Source organism: Budorcas taxicolor, chromosome 6, assembly GCF_023091745.1.
Source record: "Budorcas taxicolor isolate Tak-1 chromosome 6, Takin1.1, whole genome shotgun sequence".
Lineage (NCBI taxonomy): Eukaryota > Metazoa > Chordata > Mammalia > Artiodactyla > Bovidae > Budorcas > Budorcas taxicolor.
The window spans coordinates 72598193-72612829 of NC_068915.1; the positions used below are offsets into that span (position 1 = coordinate 72598193).

General features: G+C 43.4%; 1 pseudogene; it reads right to left on the reverse strand.

Annotated features, from left to right (window-relative positions):
* Positions 1 to 10143: 10143 nt before the first annotated feature.
* On the reverse strand, positions 10144 to 11093 carry LOC128049518 (nitric oxide-associated protein 1-like; annotated as a pseudogene).
* Between the last annotated feature and the right edge of the window lie 3544 nt (positions 11094 to 14637).

A 14637-nucleotide genomic window follows, 5' to 3' on the forward strand; every position in this document is an offset into this window, starting at 1 on the left:
GACCCGGGTTTCCCAGCTGCTAACAGCCATCCCAGCTGAAGTTCCTGACATGGGAGTGAGGTCTGCAAATGGATGACCTGTAGAGCGTAAGAACCACTGATCTGAGCCCAGATTAAACTGCCAGACCAAAGAATAGGAACAAAGCTTGTTTCAAGTCACTAAATTTTGGGGTGGTTAGTCACTCAGCAACGGATGTGGATGAGATGGTTGGATGGCATCACTGACTCAATGGACAGTCATTTGAGCAAACTCCAGGAGATAATGAATAGGGAAGCCTGGCAGGCTGCAGTTCATGGAGTTGCAAAGAGACACAACTTAGTGATTGAACAACAACGAAGAATCAGAGCAAACTTGTTTAAAGTCATTGCTTTGGGGTGGTTAGTTACTCAGCAACAAATGTAGATACAAGCCTAATTATGCCCTCAATGTAGTTTAAAAAGAAGCATTTCCAATTGACAAATGAGCAACTGTACCTAGAACTTTCTGAACCCATGCTGAATTAGTGAGTTAGTGAGTAAATGGGACTGTTAAGCATTGTTTTCCTTTGTTGGGCAATCTCATCCAAGTTCCCCGTGCTATAGATATTGTGCTTACTTCTTGGAATTAATTTACATAATAGTTTCTTCATCCAATGAAAAAGACATTTTCCTTAAGCAAGTATTTCAACAAAATATACTATCTGGTATTTAAAGAAAGTAGTCACCATTTCTCTAATTTTTCTTCCTGTTGAATATTTAACCTTAAAGTGAACGATAGAAAGTGATAAATCTCTTCCAGCTAGATGTTAAATGTTGAGAAAACTGCAGATAATAAAAGGCTTCTAGTTGTGCCACTAAGATCCCCTTTTAGTGAAAGTAAGATATGAAAAGGAATAGGAAACAAGATGAGTGCTCAAGGAGAAAGGCCAAATTAATTTTTTAAATAATTGTTTTTGAAGCTATTTGATATATGAATAAATAGAGACCACTAATTTTTTTAAATGTTTCTTTTTTAGGATAGTTTACTGGTGTATTTCTTTGTGTATTTGCATTCCAAATTTCCTGTGTGTGTAATTTCCTGTTAATCAGAATTGTGGGTCAGGATCACCACTCATGCTGTGATCTGTCCGTGGTACTTGGCAAAGCTCACTAGCAATGTGTAAAGATTCCTAGCCAGTCATGAAAGCACTTTCGATTTAAAACTATCTGAGATGGTCAGACAGCACAGAATTCACAGTGGGACACAGGTTGGACAACACTGCTGAAGTTAGCAAAGGTGCAGCCCATCTCACACTCATATGCTAGCTCTGAGGAATATTCTTAGGCTGGAATTGTATATGGGAGGATTCAAAGGAAGCTTAAAGAGAGAACTAAGTGGTAGTAACAGAATTTCCTTGGAAATTCTGTCACTACCTTTGAGATCTTCAAAATGGGTTGCTTTTCTGAGATGTGCCCCTCCTAAGGTTGAAAAGTTCTCGCCTTTAGATTTGAGATGGATTCTAGTATATACAGGGACTGTTGTGTGGTGATTATAAAACTGGGCACTGTTAGAACTGTTACGTATTTTGATTATAGTGGTTAATGAGCTTATACATATGTTAAAATTGAGAACTGTACATCAAAAGGGGAAAAGGTGAAGTTTTACTGTATAATTAAACCCACAAGGTGCTGGAGCACAACTGCTTAGGTTTGTTTGGAATCACAGATCCATCACTCCTTAATTCTGGGCTAATTACATGAACCTTAGCTTGCAATCTCTAAATAACAATACCTCCAACATGGGGTTGTTGTGAGGATTCAGTTAATATAAAGTGCTTAAAAGTGCCAGGCTCATTGTACATGTTTAAATAAGATCTGTTAGTAGTAGTAAAAGACTATAAAGAAATAGGCACTCTGTGGGTTATTATGTGATCATAGTAACTATGAATAGCCTCAAATACAACTGTCCTGAGGTTCTCTCTTTAGGCAGGATAGGAAGAAACACTAGAAAAGTATTGGTGCTCCTAAGCAAATTTAATTCTGCTGTCTTGCTATTTTTTAGGGAAGGCAAAACCAACTACCAAAACAAAAAAGTTGTCTCTTTTTCCTAATTCATTCATTCATGCTGGCTGCTTTCCAGGGACTTACTGAAAACTTAGGAAGGATTTTGATAATCTCTTATGTTCAAAATCATCTGATGATGTGGTCTCTAGCACATGTGTGTGTGTGTGTGTGTGTGTGTGTGTGTGTGTGTGGCCTCAAGTTTTCTCAGCTCTACCAATGTTCCTGGCCAGAGGTACTGACAGTATCTGTGATTAAGCATCATCTTATACCTACCAGTGAGAATACCACAGCCAAATGCTTCCACCAGGTTAAATAGCCAGAAGGTCAATTCTGAGAATTGTTTGAGAAGCAAAAGGAAGCTTCTGAAAAACAGGAACCTGCAGCTCCAAGACATGGGTTTTTAAAGGATGGTCTAGACCTAAAAATATTCACATCATTAAACTTCTGTTCTAAATGAGAAAATATTGATGGTCTTTGACATGAAGGGACAAAGTGAAGCATCGTTCCTGTATGATGTTAAAATACTAATCTCGAGCCATTCCCACCCACTACCAGGCATCAGTGGGACAGACAACACGACAGAGACAGTAAGAGCAGGCAGAGGTGCCATCTATTGGGTTCACATGAGCCCGAAGTCTGTTTTTATTGTTTAAGCGTCACTCTTTGACATTTGAGAGAAAACAATCCCTTGGGGAGAGCAGCCAAGAGAAAATGGAGCAGTCTGAGAAAGAATGGAAATGATTGTTGCTCCACAAGACACAGCCAGGTGGGAGGGAAGCCAGGGTAAATGATCAGAGGCCATCTACAAAACAGCTCGCCTCAGCTGGAGCATGGGGTGCCTACTCTGTGAGGCAGTAAGAGGTCTGCCATGTCTGGCACCACTGGAGCTCCAAGTTAGTCATCTGCAGGAAACCAGCCTTGATTTCCATTTAGCAGAGAGTGTCTGAGTGATCAAGAAGCACACACAGGATTGCATCTGTGCTGCTCTTCTCGATTGTCATGGGAAGTGTTGCAAGTAACAGAGACAAATTAAGACACTGGGGAACTACATGGTAAAGCCCCATTGATTGGTAGGGCTTGCTGGTTATGGTGATGAAAAACACAAAATGTGTTAAACATCACTTTGTCTCAGAAACTGAAGAAAATGCTGAGTTTTACAGAAGGGAGGAAAGATATGGAACTTTAAAAAGATAAAACTGCATTTAATAATCACAGAAGTCAAAAAGCTCTTTGATGGCACATTTTTTACTTCTAAGGTGTCATGAATACACAAGAGGTGACATGCTGAACACAAGTCTGCAGAACCAAGTAAACGAACTAGTATAAAATTTGCTTAATCATTTTCTAGTCCCTCAAAACAACCCCTGTTCTGTGGACATGAGGGGGCTGTCCTGACACCTTGTCATTAATATCTACTCTCCTGATTGCTGGGTGCTGCCACAGTATAAATGATTAGAGATAGGAAGTCATTCTTCATCCTGAGATCAGTGGATTAGGAAGTATCAGTTAGCTGGCTGATGCTCAGAAGCCAACACAGTAAGAGAACTTTCTTAAAGCAAATCCACACTGGATCAATTGGATAGAGCAACTGGGCTATCATTCTGGGCTGCACTAGGTTGACTGAATGTGTTATAAATTAATAGCAAATCCTAGCACCGTCTCCACTGTCTATGCTCAGAGGGCCTTTTTCATCTGAGGTCTTGTAACCAACCTTTCTTGGCTTTCCTGTCTGCTTTTGCTGAGAATCATAAAAAGGACTGAGAAATATTTAGTGTCAATCCCTCATTTTATAGATGAGAAAATGAAGACCCAAAGAGATTAACTAACACAACCAGTAAAACGGAAATTTACCTAGTAAATTTTACTGTTTGAAACTTAGCAAGATATCTTGGAAGACTTAGATATGCCTCAATCTAACCATAACCATTGAATATTAGAAATAAGAGAAACCTGAGGATATCAACTCTGAACATTTAAAAATGGAATCTTTGTCAAGATGTCTAAAAGCCTGTAAGTTTTCAGGTAAATAACATCATTAGTTTTTGGGTTCTGTATTTTTCTAAAATGCACATTTACCATATTATCTTCTTGTCTAGATTCAGGACTAAGCTACAAACTATGAACAGTACATAGAAATATAATGGTCACAATTTTAACTTGTAAAGTTAACAGTATTTCATTCTCTCCAAAATAAACTAGAAATCAACTACCAATCATTTTATCAACTTGGGAAGCTACCACCCTCTAGAGGGTGGGTCTGGAAACGCCAGTGGGGTTCTCCAATGTCACAGTGAGTAATAAGGCAGGGCATTTATGCTACATGCTAGTGGCATTTAGTATCTAGGGATGAAGGATGCACATATAGTACCACCTTCCCCAATATGCCAATAATATTCACTTTGAAACATGATGAAAGTGACATCTATGAAGGTTTTTTTTTTTTTTTTACTAGTTTCATTTTAAAATACCATTTATCCAACAATGACTGACTTAGTGAGAAGGGGGCTAGAGTGTACCTGTTGACAGAGAACCTGGACTGTTAAGTTCATGGTAAACCTGAGTCTACAGGAAGTTCATGGGTCTGCATTTCAGGCCAGCCTACTCCACAAGCATTTATCTCAACACTGGGACCTGGGACTTGCCTCACCAATTCATTGTCCACAGCTCTAGTGCCACTTACTCAACTAAGAATACATAAAGGTACAGACTTCTGACTGGTGTCGTGTTTTATGTACAGTGTTTACAGGCAAATGCTGAGAAAATAATTGAAGTGCTCGTATCCTTACAGAATAGGTCTCAGATACCAAAAAGATATAAATCATTTTTAAGATGTTCGGGTACTTTTAGATTATGTAAGGGAAACTTCTACTTGTTTTCCAGGTTTCTTTCACTGTTTCTTCCCTTAAGTAATAAAAATCTGACTCTGCATTTCCCTCTACATCCTCCAGCTTCCCCATGGGGGGTTGTGGCCGTGGAACTGTTGCCCACTGGACACTGTGATGTGGGCAACTTCTAGCTTTTCCCTTTTTTTCAGTAAGGTAGCTGCATGCTCTTCACTCTCTTCTTCTCATTGCTGTGTAAGGATGACAATCTTAGCAACCACCTTAGAGCCAGAGATGGAAGCCATGGAGTGTTCCACAGTTGGGTGCTTGGCTGACTCCTTGAGGTACAGCCACTTACTCATTTCTCTTTCATTTAAGCCAGTGTATTTTGGAGACATTGACTTTCTGCCATTTTCTCTTACGCCAACTGCTAAGCTGCTCTTTAGATTCTAAATAAGAAATGCCATCTGGTCTCAATAACAAATACTAGTGGGAGAAACCTGAATGTAACAGAACTCCTTTTTAGGTATGTTTGAATCACAGATATGCACATGTACATACCCTACTAAAAAAAAATGTGTTTATAAACTCAATTCATTAAAAAAGAGGCATGGTCCTTGGTAGTTTAAAAAGGGTGAGGGGGCTTTATTATAGTGATATGTAATAAAATGCAATGTTATGTACACAGTATATTCTACATAGTTCATCTTCAATGTGAACGGGTCAGCTTCACACAGCTGTTTTTTTTTTTTCCTGCAGATTGTACAGTGCCAGAACTGTCCCTTGAGGTGTATAGCATCAGAGGTGCAGTCCTTAAACTTTGGCCTTACTGCTACCCAACCTATGTAGGCATACGACAGAATACAGATGGTGTTAGAAACCATCCTGTTAAAAACACCAAACAGCTCCAGATGGAGACCCAAGGGAAGCTACTGCTGTCTCACTCTTTTTTTTTTTTAAAGCATACAATGCATTTGTGAAAATGTACAGATTCATTTTCAGAGTAGGTTGCATCTTATGAATAATCTAGCATGTATTTCTTAAAATTTTCAGTTAATGTCAGTTAAGGCAATATATATATACATATTTTTATGCATAGATATTTTTATACATGACTATAAAAATATGCTAAATATCATTGTGTATGTGTTAGTTGCTCAGTCGTGTCCAGCTCTTTGGGACCACGTAGACTGTAACCCACCAGGCTCCTCTGTCCATGGGATCCTCCAGGCAAGAATACTGGAATGGGTTGCCAGTTCCTTCTCCAGGGGATCTTCCTGAACCAGGGATGGACCCAGATCTCCCACGCTGCTGCAGGCAGTTTCTTTACCGTCTGAGCCACTAGGGAAGCCCAAAACATCAGTAAGGCAACATTATTCCCCTTTTGAAAAGTGCTTGGTGTAAAATTACCTGCAGAGGAGAACTTGATGTCAGCTACTGCTTCAGATTCCTCAAATCCTTCATCTAAGGTGATGTCTTAAGCAACAAGAGGAGGAAATCCCGCCATTCTTTCTTCTCCACCCACTGGAACCTTCCATTGGGAGGAGATGAAGTTATTTGGAAATTCAAATGAAACCCCTGATAACTCTAATATTAAGTAAGGCACTGATACAATAATACTGTACAGGTATCAATAATAAAACCCTTTTAAACATTAAACTATTGAAAAAGACCCTCAATCACTTCTAGATCAAATGAAAAGCCCAGGAGCTCTGTGACAGGATGAAGCCTATGGATCCCAGTGACAAGGGCCCCATGGCATCCATCTCGGTGGTCACCTCCAGACAGCAGAATCTTGTTTTATTAGCTTATACTGTTTTGACAGCCCTCCATAAAGCTTTAGACATAGTAACTGGGCAATTAAGGCAACAACCTTCCAAACACCTTAGTTCTTACAGGCCTAGCTAGACAGAAGTTACTCCCTGCATCATTAGAATTGAAGGGTACATGGCAAATGGGTAAGATTCAGCTCTGTGTTTACAAGTGTTTCCATGTATTGGAAGTATTAACAGATCTCTGTGTTTAGCACTAAGGACACAAAGATGTTACAATATGGTCCCTGATCCCACAGGAAATCAGAAGGTGGAAGTAGCAAGTAAATAATTTATAGGGTAAGAAAAGTGATGAGAGTCATCTATTAAGTACTATGGTTGTGAAGAGAGTAATTAATGTGATTTGGTCAAGGAAAACATGAGCAGAATTTTGAAAAATAGATTACTCAGTGCAAAGGTATTGTGGGTTAGAATCATGTACAGACAAAAAAACTGGAAAAAGGATGAGTTCAGAGAACTGTAGTTTTAACTGTGTAGAGTATGTTAGGTGTACATGTGTGTGTGTGTGTAATAGTGATGAAGCTATCAGTTGAGATTTCTCTCAGTAATGTGGAACTAACAAGGAATTACATGCAGGAAAGAGAAAAGAATAAAAAATAATACTTGACCTGCTTTGTATTTTGGAAAAATTTGTGTAGTGCAGGGTTTGTCAGCCTCAGCACTATTGACCTTTTAGGCTGAGTAATTTTTTGGAGGAGGAGGCTGTCCTGTGTACTGCATGACTTTTAGCAGCCTCTACTCAGTGTCCATCAGGTTGTGAAAACCAAAACTGTCTCCAGGCTTTGCCAAATGTTGCCTTGTGGTAAGAGTCAAGCCTGGTTGAGAACTACAGCTACAGTGCGGTGGGGGTGGGAGGAGACAGTAAAACTGGAGTCTAGATTATACCTCATAATCTCAGAAAGCAGGCTACAGTTTGGACTGTGAGGCTGGTCTCAGTGATGATTAGGAGGCAGGACTGACTTTGACTTGGGAGATGAATGAAAACCAGAAGGCAAGGCAGAGGCACAGAGCGGCCCAAGAAACTGTCTGTATGATGAGGGGAGAGAAGCCTGGGTGTCGCTTTGAGAAGTATCAGTGAGTCCACCCTGAAGACTACACAGATACATGAAAGTGGAGCCTCCCCTCAAATCCTACATGTATCTGGAGCGTCAACTTTAGGCCAGTTATTTCAGTGGAGTCTTAATTTCACTCTGGCTTTTTTAGGAAGTCCAGAGAGAAAGAAGCATTTGCTTTTGAAGTCAGGTTGGTTTTATCCTGGTTGAAAGGCAGGTGTGCGTTTTGACTTATTTTTAGTTGTCTGAGCATTCATTAATGTAAATCACATCTGCACTGGATGCACCTGGTATTTTTGCAGGAGCTATGTCCCAACCCCCTCCTCATCACCAAAAACACTTACACAGCAGTGACAGCGGTGCCCTAGCACTGGATCTTCACAACCTCATGGTGTGTTCACAACAGACAGAAGTGAAGGAAACTTACCTAAAGTCACACAGCTTCACTAAGTGGTGGAGCAGAGTAGGATTTGAACCCAGCCTAGCTCCAGTGATCTTAACCATCATACACTACAGGCTAGCCAACAGTGTGTACACAGGTCTGGTTAAAGAACTATAAGCAGGCCCCAGTCTCTGGTGAACATGGAACAATTTCAGTGGCAAAGAAAGGGCACAGCAGGGACTGCAGAAGATGGGAGGTGAGGAGCAGGAATCAGCTTGATTGTAAAGAAGAGGAAGGAGTGGGACACTGAGTTTTGTTTTGTTTCTGAAAGATCAGAGAAATTTTCACACACTGCTTAACAGGTCGAGGGAAGGATCAAGTGAGACGTACGATAGTCTCTTAAGTGTCTGTGATTAAGAACCTGGGAGGAGAGCTTTTCTACCCAGACAAGGGCTTCTAAGCTCAGCACTACTCACATGTGGACCAGATAATTCCCTGTTGTGAGGGGCTTTCCTGTGCATGCATTCTGTTTAGCATAATCTCTGGCCTCCATCCACTACATGCCAGTAGCATCACCTAATTGTTAGAAAATCCAATGTCTCCTCACTCACATTATCCAGCGCAACTTTTTGAAATGATGTGACCCCTGGGCAGTTGAAAAGTGGCTAGTGTAAGTAAAGAACTAAATTTTAAAGTTTATTTAATTTTAATTAACTTATTGAAATAGCCACATGTGGCTACCATACTGGACAGTGTCACCCAGAGAAAACCCAGCTCTGTCAGTATCCCGGGGTCAGTCCAATCCAACATCCCTTTTCTTATCAGAGCCCGTCTCACTTTATAGCCAAAATCCTCAAGGTGAACAAGGTCAGGGAGAGCTAGCTGATGGTGTAACAAAGATGGTTCTGTCCAACAAAGGCTTTTTATCAGGGCTGTGGGACTACCAGGGTGTATTAACCTAACTAGTCAACCATCAAAGCGTGTTGCCTCACCTTTAGTAGCGTATGACCTGCGTGCTTCTGATATATAGTATCCGCCTTGTCCAACAAAACAGGAAGAAAGTTGGAAGCCACAACTGTAAACCAAGCTGACTGATTTCCCTTAAGAAAGAAAGAAGGAACTTATTTTATACAACGAAAATCTACCAACCAATATAAAACAGGGTCTTAGAAGCACCTATTTTGCAATTATTACAGATGTTTCTTAAAGCCACATATTTGACGTTTTTCTGAACAAAGCCACAAATCATACTGCATTAGTGAAGAATTCAAATGTTAAATCTGCATAGTAGGGACTTGCCTGGTGGTACAATGGATAAAATCCACCTGCCAATTCAGGGGACATGGATTCCATCCCCCATCCGAGGAAGATTTCACATGCTGTGGAGCAACTAAGCCTGTGCACCACAACTACTGAGCCAGTGCTCTAGAGCCTGGGAGGGGTGACTACTGAAGCCCATGTACCCTAGAGCCTGTGATCAACAAGAGAAGCCCCTGCACTGCAATGAAGAGCAGTCCCCATTGGCTGCAACCAGAGAAAGCCCACACACAGCAACAAAGACCAGCACAACCCGAAATAAGTAAATAATAACAACAATAATAAGATCTGTATAGTATTCTCATGAGTAAACTCAAGATATAAAGAGGAAGACAGGAGTGGAGGAGGTGTAGAAAGTAAAAGAAGGATTTTCTGGAGAAACAAAGGACTAAAGCTACAAGGGAAACCTCCAAGAGAGCAGACACTGCTTTGTCCCCTGGTTCACTGAACCATGTCCCCTGGTTCAGTGTTTAGAACAGTGGCTTGAACATTAGAGTATTCTAATTATTTCTACTGAAAAGTTACTACAACCTATACTGAATTTACAAGCACTGAGCTGATATGGAAGAGAAATGTGACGGAAGTAGGGAGAGAATTTTTTAAAAGGGAAGCATCCCACCCAGCCCCTGCTGGACATTGAAGGATACAGAATTAGGTGCCTGAAACATGATCAGACTTACAACTTTTCTGAAGACAAAGGAGATGGGTGCCCCAAGGCTAACCAGGCCAAGGGGAGATGGTGGCCCTTCAGCGCCCTTGGCGATCCGGTAATCGGACTCCAGAGCGTACTGAAAAGAGTGGACTTGCCAGGCTTGGTAGCACCAACCAGGTAGACGTCGCCGCGGTAGCTCCAGGAGCGCTGGAGCGCGGAGATCAGCTCCTCAACTCCGTAACAGTCTTGGCGCTGATGAGCCGCACGTCTCTGAGCACCGTGCGGATCTTGGACGGAACATTCGCATTCTCCTTCCCATCCGGTGGCCGGTCCCCGCTAAGATGTTGTGGCCTTCGGTAGCCACGGGGCGGCAGGAGCCCGGCGCCGATAGTCATCCCACAGTCGCTCCTGGAGTCGCTGCTGGTAGTCGGGAGTGTCCTGGGGCATAAGGTCCACCTTGCTTCCCAGCACGATCAGCTGCTTGGGGCCCACCGGGCCGGGCAGATGCAGCAGTAAGACGTCGGGCAGATCCAGCAGCTCCACCTTGTACAGCACCAGGGCGGGCTCCGGCCGCCGCAGAGCGGCGCTCACCACCTCCAGGAACTGTTCCTGGCTCACCTGAAGGCGCAGGGCGCGCCAGTGATGCACCAGCACTAAGCAGTATTGGCATACGGTCCGGGAGCACCTGCTGCCGCCTCTCCTCCCGTAGCCGCTCTCCCTCCCGCCGCTGCTGCGGCTCCCACAGCTAGTCTTGGAGGGTCGGTTTCGGCTCCGAATCCTGGACGCATTCGGGGAACAGAAAACTCTCCTCCAGGTCAGCCCCTCCTGGGTTACCCCCAGTCGCCGTCGCGCCATGGGGAAGGCCACGTCCCAGACCCGCTGGGTGCCGGGAGGAGGAGTCGGCCGCGCTTCTCCTCTCGAGGAGCGTCTCCCGGACGTCGTGGCGCACTACAGTGGGAGTGGGTCACTGCAGGAAGCCGCAGAGCAGTCCGCAAGCAAGGCGCGCGGGCAGCATAATTAATGCTGGAGAGGGCAAAGGGGCGGAGCCACCTGGGGCAGGAGCACTGTGGCTGGTGAAACAACAGGGACAGGCCGGGAGTACCTGAGAACTGTCATTCGTCAGCGTCGCACTGAAGCTACTTCTCCCGCGTCGAATCGCGTGAGTTCTCTCGATGAAGGCTCTATGGCCCAAGAACCCATTTGAAGCGGAGATAAAGATATCGGGGACCTAAGACTAGAGTGGGTTGGAATAGGCTTGCGAGTGAGGGTCTGTTCATTTTCAGGCTTTTTCAGCGCGCCGCCGCTGGCACTACCCGCTAATAAAAAATCTTATTTTTAAAATCTTGTTTTTTTTCTTTGGAACTAGGAGGGGAAAAAAAGCTGAAAATCGAATGCCGCAGACTTATAGCCACAATAGAAACCTCTTATTAATACATCTTCTTGGCTTTTTCTCCCATGTGTCATTATGCGTGCTTGCTCAGTCGCTTCAGTCGTGTCCGACTCTTTGCGACCCCAGGCTTCACTGTCCATGGGATTCTCCAGGCAAGAATACTGGAGTGGGAGTCATTTCCTTCTCCACGGGATCTTCCCGACCCAGGGATCAAACCAGCGTATCCTGCATGGCAGGCGGATTCTGTATGGCTGAGCCACCAAGGAACCTTGTGTAATTATGTAACAGCACTAAAAAGCAATAACTTTTCATTGGCTATATCCGAGGCCGAGCGTGTAGGAGCGATTCTCCCGGTATATAAACAGCTTGAAGCGTCCGCCTACAGTTTGCGCGTGTGCAGAATTTCTAGCCGTTAGGAAACCTTAACCTACGCTTTGCGCAGGCGCAGAATTTATATTCCCTCCCCCGCCCCTCCCGCCCCCAGCGTAAGAAGCAGAGTATTCTGGGAATGCCGGAGGCAGAGGTGCTTTCGTCTGACGCCGCCTGTGTGTGTGGCTGCTCGGCCATTCTGTCCGTGATTTTAAGAGTGTTGTGAACCGTTCATCAGTCTGTGTGACACACACAAGGGTACGTGAACATTCAGAACACTCCGCGGCGAGCCATCTAAGGGGGGAAACATGGGGGTCTGAACGAATAAAGGATTTGTGGCCTCCTTCCCGATCCAGGGTACTTGGGTTCGATCCCTGGGTCAGGAAGATCCCCTGGAGGAGGAAATGGCACCCCACTCCAGTACTCTTGCCTAGAAAATCCCATGGATGGAGGAGCCTGGTGCAGGCTACAGTCTATGGGATCGCAAAGAGTTGGACACGACCGAGCGACTTCACTTTCACTTTCCCGATCCAGGGTACCTTTTGGACTTGCCTGGTGGCTCAGGCGATAAAGAATATACCTTCAATGCAGGAGACTCAGGTTGGATTCCTGGTTGAGGAAGATCCTCTGGAGGAGGGTATGGCTACCCACTCCAGTATTCCAGAGAATTGCCTGGAGAATTCCATGGACAGAGGAGCCTGGCAGGCTACAGTCCTTGCGGTCGGAGGCGACTGAGCGACCAACATTCTTTCACTTTACCGGGCCGGTCGGACCACCTCCCCAGTCGTTTACTCACATTCTCCAGGCTGGGAAGGAGTCCGGGATTTTGAGAGGTGGAGGGTTCGGGAAACGCAATCTTTATGACTCGGTCGGAAGGACTCTTTCCGTTGTATGCTTCTCGGTAAATCTGACACTCCCTTCGCGTATTGAAAATAGAGTACAGAAACAGGACAAATTCCGTTGTTCTGACTTTGATGCAAAGGGCTGCTTTCTTGATTTCCCTTAAGGCCCAAGTAATGGATTTATTGAATTGTCGAATTTTTGAGGGTCAGCCTGCGCCAGGCACTGTGCTAGGCTCTGGAAATACACCAGGGACAAAGAATGGGGCGGGCGGTGGGGATCAGGGATTGATCTGGTTTGGCATTTCTTCATGATGTCCTGTGCCTATGTAAATTATCCTAAAAGATGACTTTTACATATCCTCTTTCCACAAGATGACACAGTTCTAGGTGGCACATATTTTACTGAACACGGTCAGTGTATCTTTTTTTTTCTTTTAATATGTAGAATTTTTAGTCATGTCTAGTGTATTTTCAAAGCTCCCAATTTCATTCTCTACAGCTTCTGTTTCAAACGTCGTTTTCGTCTAGCTCCTTATACCGTTTTCAACCCTTTCATTTCTCCTTATTCTCTCATTTGCTTCACGGAGAAAATAGATGAAGAAGCTTCAGTTCAGTTCAGTTCAGGCGCTCAGTCGTGTCCGACTCTTTGCGACCCCATGGACTGCAGCACACCAGGCCTCCCTGTCCATCACCAACTCCTGGAGTTCACTCAGACTCATGTCCATCGAGTCAGTGAAGCCATCCAGCCATCTCATCCTCCCCTTCTCCTCTTGCCCCCAATCCCTCCCAGCTATCAGAGTCTTTTTCCAATGAGTCAACTCTTTGCATGAGGTGGCCAAAGTATTGGAGTTTCAGCTTTAGCATCATTAATTCCAAAGAACACCCAGGGCTGATCTTCAGAATGGACTGGTTGGATCTCCTTGCAGTCCAAGGGACTCTCAAGAGTCTTCTCCAACACCACAGTTCAAAAGCATCAATTCTTTGGTGCTCAGCTTTCTTCACAGTCCAACTCTCACATCCATACATGACCACTGGGAAAACCATAGCTTTGACTAGATGGACCTTTGTTGGCAAAGTAATGTCTCTGCTTTTGAATATGCTGTCTAGGTTGGTCATAACTTTCCTTCCAAGGAGTAAGTGTCTTTTAATTTCATGGCTGCAGTCACCATCTGCAGTGATTTTAAGTTAAGTCGCTCAGTCGTGTCCGACTCTTTGCAACCCCATGGACTGTAGCCCACCAGGCTCCTCCGTCCATGGGATTCTCCAGGCAAGAATACTGGAGTGGGTTAAAGTCTGCCACTGTTTCCACTGTTTCCCCATCTATTTCCCATGAAATGATGGGAAATAGAAGAAGCTTAACTCTACTATTTATTTCTGTCACCTTTTAATCTTGAGTCTAGAAATCATTACATTCAAAGTTGAAACCGTTTTTTAGCTCAATTTTCAAAATTGAAACTTTTTTAGCTCAGTTTTTGAGTTGGTCATATAGTCTCGTGGTTCATAAACCATGAAAATGTTAACTGTGAGATCTTTTTCTTTTCCACCATCCTGTTCTGTTCACCATCTATTCCTCTGTAGGTAACCACTGCTCTAGATTCTTAGCTCTCCAGATGCTTCATTTATATTCAAGGAAATACAAATAATATTCTATTTTTCCTGCTTTTACAGACCAAAAGTAACTTCACACTTTTCTGTACTTTTATTTTTTGCTTTATATATCTATATCCAAAAGTTTCATATCAGTACATAGAGAATATCCTAATTTTTTTTCACAGATACGTAGTTTGTATGGATGTACTATAAAGTTGTGTCTTGATGTATAGTTGGGTTATTTCCAGTCTTTTTCAGCTTCAGACAGTGCTGTAATGAGTAATCTTGTACATATCCTTTTGTTCAATACAAGTATATTCTGTAGGATAAATTTTTAGGTATAAAATTTCAGGTTAGGAAATGGACAC